The 4,476-nt window shown below is 35.7% G+C and overlaps 1 long non-coding RNA gene across 1 annotated transcript; it reads right to left on the reverse strand.

Moving 5' to 3' along the window:
- Positions 1 to 500: 500 nt before the first annotated feature.
- Positions 501 to 3,990, reverse strand: LOC133778093 (uncharacterized). Its single transcript, XR_009868996.1, has 3 exons — positions 3,493 to 3,990; positions 3,332 to 3,410; positions 501 to 703 (listed from the first exon to the last, which is right to left on the reverse strand). It is a non-coding gene; the product is annotated as an uncharacterized LOC133778093 (long non-coding RNA).
- Positions 3,991 to 4,476: the final 486 nt, after the last annotated feature.

The raw sequence follows: 4,476 nt of genomic DNA on the forward strand, positions 1-4,476 counted from the left end.
TAACAGCCAGTGATACAAAGGTTTTACCTCCTTGAGCGAAGGCCAAGTTGTCTGCGATCATGTCAGTTGTGAGGAAGTACTCCTGGTAGTACCTCCCCACATTTGATATATGGGTGGTGTCAGTCAGGAAGGTGCGCCCGGTTTCCTGATGACAGAAGTGAAAAAACCTCGTGCCTTCTTGGTTGGGGTTAGACTTGAGGTCGAACGAGTAGTTGACCTCATTAGGTGTTGGCACGGGCCATTTCTTATGGATGTACAAGATATAGAGTGCAGCGAGCATCCTATATCCGTTTGGGGTTATCTGAAAAGGGGCAACTCCGAAATAGTTGGCCACCCCTTGAAAGAATGAGTGAAGAGGCAAGGTAGCCCCTGTCTCGATGTGAAACCTCGACCAGGCGCTGAAGGCACCTCTGGGCAGGTTCTGTAACGACCCGGATTTTCAAGACTTGATAATGCGGAAATATAAATGTTTTCATTTAACAAAATGTCTCAAAAACCCATAGAAAAAAAAACTTTTTAAAAAGTCGTATGGCCATACATAACATTTAGTTACAAACACGTTTTATAAAGATTAGAGTGAGCCTAATTTAGGAAAATTACACAACATTTCCAAAAATAAAAAGGGTTCCCAAATGGTCGGTCCACATGTACATTTGCAAGGAAGACTCCAGCGCTCACTGCTCTGCCTTGCCCTTGTTCTTACCTACAACATGAAACAACTAGGTAAGCGAAAACGCTTAGTAAGATCAACTTCCAAACAAAGCAGATAGAGAAATAGGGATCCGGACCCATCCGGACCCTACACAATCAATTTCAAGAACGCTAAAGCGTCCTGGCAAACTTATGGTCATGCCTGATAACCAAGGATAAATTAATTCACATCTAGATAAAAATCCTGCACTCAGAAAATTCCAGAACAAGCAGATATATTATATCACAACTATATCTTATCAACAATTATATCCCTGCACTCAGAAAATCCCAGAGCAAGCAAATATATTATATCACAACTATATCATATCAACAATTATATCCCTGCACTCAGAAAATCCCAGAGCAAGCAGATATATTATATCACAACTATATCTTATCAACAATTATATCCCTGCACTCAGAAAATCCCAGAGCAAGCAGATATATTATATCACAACATAATTCGAGACCAACGCTCGACAATTTCTAACAATTCATGCGTAACGCGCCCTCCAACATAATTGCTAATCTGTAAAAGAGAACCGAGTCTCCACACTAAGATCTAGCCAATAAATATTCTCATCAAGGGTAACTATCGTGTTACCTAGGGCATCGCTACTTATTCAAGAGTGTAATCCAATTTACACGGTTTTACGGAGACTTCTATGTTAATCAGTGGTGCTGGTGAGCAGCTGCCCCTAGGGTGTTCAACGTCACTCAAACTTGGCAACCCCTAGTATCTCTAGGCACTCTCACGGAATGGCCAATATTCACGGCTGCTATCCGGGAATAACTTATCAGAGCACTTGCTCGGATTCTAACCGTCCAATGATTAAGTAAGCATGAGGGCCCCTAGGTCCCATTTATCTTGGCGCCCCTAGGTTTAACCAGCTTATCCTCATCTCATGGCCACTCGTCGCGGTAATGAACCGGACATAAATAAAATCAAGCAGTGTGACGGGGATCAACCGTCTAGGATATGACGGACTTCTACCGTTCATATTTTCTAAATCAGCACTCACTAGACTAACGTCTCTAAGCAACTTTCTATGACAGCCTATATATGTGCATGTATCCCTATACTAACATACAAGACAATAATCATTTCATGTTGCAGCCATACAATATAAGTTGACTTACTTGGAGTCCTTAGTGCTCAGCAGGTTTTCACCCTCCAACGTTCAGTCCAGTTACACTTAGCCAATACTGTAGTTATCCCTACAGTATACTCGGATTAATTATGGCACTCATAATTCATTATTATTATTTTGGGCAGTTTGGTCATTTTAATAAAAGTCATTTGTAAGGATTTACAATCCTTATTTGGTTTTAAACCTATTAAGGAAAGTTATACAAAATATTCGAGACTAAACCCTAAGTCTCGGGGAGACCTATCCTAAGGTCTCGATACCTAGGCTCGGGTATCACAATGGTATTTCCCCACAACCCGCTAAAAATCTTACTCTTTCAAGGTATCGCTATTAACCCGCACTTTCGACTAGTCGGTTAAAATATGTAAGATTTTAGCCGGTATTATATCCAGAAAATACAAATAAATTCCTTAATTATTTTTAAAGAAAATAAACTCTTTAAATTTTCCTTTTATTTTTCTTAAGGTTTTAATATCTAAAAACCGTTTTAAGAAAATTGCCTAATTTGTCTTAATTAGGAAAACCGTTATAAATTTCTCATCTTGACTAATTAATTTTCCAAAAGCAATTAATCAATTTTACTTACTAGAAAAATAATTCATTTAAACTCAAAGGGGTAATTTTAGTGAAAATATGATTTCAAGACTTACCAATTTATATCTTGAAATAAACAAAATTTTACTTTTTACCTTATGTTCCAAAATCTCATTTTTACACTAAGTGTGAAAAACCTATTTTTCACATTTTTAACTACATACTTCGTTAGTTCATAACTTGAAATTTACTTACCCAATTGTTACCAAAATTTCTCAATTCCATTTTTGTTATGCCATTTAGGTCTTTGAAAAATCTTAGGTCAAAATGAGCATTTTTTATTGGTGAAATCATTTTCCAACAATGAGGTAAAAATGACCTTATTTTCAAGTCCTTATTTTTCCCAAACTTTGACAGTTAATAACCTTCAAACCGTTCAATATTTTCTTACCAAATTTTACAGTGGAATAATAGGTTATGCCAGTAATATGTCCACAAAATTTTAGAAAAAACTGGGTTTATTTTCCCAATACAGTGGCTGTCCAAACTTGGTTCCGAAAATAAGAATACGAAAAAACAGTTTTTTACCTAATCTTTGAAATAGCATAACTTACTCATTTCTAAACATTTTTTAGTGTTTCAAAAGCTCAATTTTATGTTCTAAATCTCAACAACATCACAGTTCAATTTAATGTTACAAAAACAATATACAGTGGCTGCTTGAACCCTTGGAAGTCACAGCTCAAAACATGTTTTGTTTTAGGGTATCCTACAAAACCCTTGGGGGTTTTGGTTCCCATTTTCAAAAATCAATACACATGCATCATAAAAATTATTAAACAACTACCATAACCTTATTACATCATCAACAAGAAACTCTAAGCATTAGATATACAAAATAATGCTTAAAACTAAAAACCCTACAACAAAATCATCAAAAGTAAACTTTTTACCTCTTTGGTGTTCTTGCTTAAGGTTTGGACCTTCCTATTAGCTTTGGCTCCTCCAAAACCTTTCAAAAACCCTAACCAACTTCCCCCAACAACATAGTTAATTAGCTATTTGAAACTCTAAGCTTACAACTTTACAAAAGCCTAGATTAGTGAAGGTTTACCTTAGGGAAAATACTTCCTAGACCAAGACTTAGCCTCAAAGTTTCCTTGGTGTTCTTGGGCTTGAAAAAAATGGAGAGAACACTTTGAGAGGTCTTCAAAAAAAGATGATAGTGAATGAGAGATGGAGAGTGATCGGTTCTTAGTGTGGGAATTGCTCACAATACTCTTCAAAATATCACAAGGTACTTGAGTGCTTTTCTACCCACTTGCCCACTTGACCTCTTAATTAAATGGCATTTAAATTTTATAAAATTTGGGTTCACACTACTCTAAAACACCACATGGCCGGCCACTTTTTGCTACATATATGATCATTTCATTTTTTTTTTTTTAATAAAGGTTTCATAAGAAGAAAAGTCCAAATTGGCTTTTGACACATTTTTCACTCTTATTAAGTTTTAATCACCAAACTTAACATTAATTAATTAAATTAAATGTCTCTCACATTTAATTTAATTAATCACATAATAAAATTTAACCTAAGGTCCATTCATGGAATAAAATTCCTCATTTCGGTAAAATTAGGCATTTAACACAAAATGCCCTAAAATTTCCATTTTCCTTTAGGTTTATTATTTTTGACCAAACTTTAACTTTTATGAATGTATTTTATGCCCAAAATATAATTGCCATGATTTTTCGTTTTATTTTCAGAGATTTTTACCCGATCAGGGTTTTTGTGTCAGTCCAGGACCGAAAGTCTTATCTTGACTTTTAAAATCACAAAATTCATTTTTTTTTGGCTAGCAATAACTCATGGAATACTTACAAACAAAATATAATATTATTTAAAATAATATTCTTAACCCGGAGGAAAAATCCCGACCCGAGTCGTTTAAAGGTACCCGAAAATGCAGGACGTTACAGGTTCGCCCTTTGGTCTTGGTTAGGTCTGACTAAGGTCACCCCCGTGAGACCGTACTTCCTGATATAATTGGCAATCATCCTGATCGTCACTCTGCTCTCAGGAACTAAATGCCACT

This window comes from Humulus lupulus, chromosome 1 (genome assembly GCF_963169125.1).
Source record: "Humulus lupulus chromosome 1, drHumLupu1.1, whole genome shotgun sequence".
NCBI lineage: Eukaryota > Viridiplantae > Streptophyta > Magnoliopsida > Rosales > Cannabaceae > Humulus > Humulus lupulus.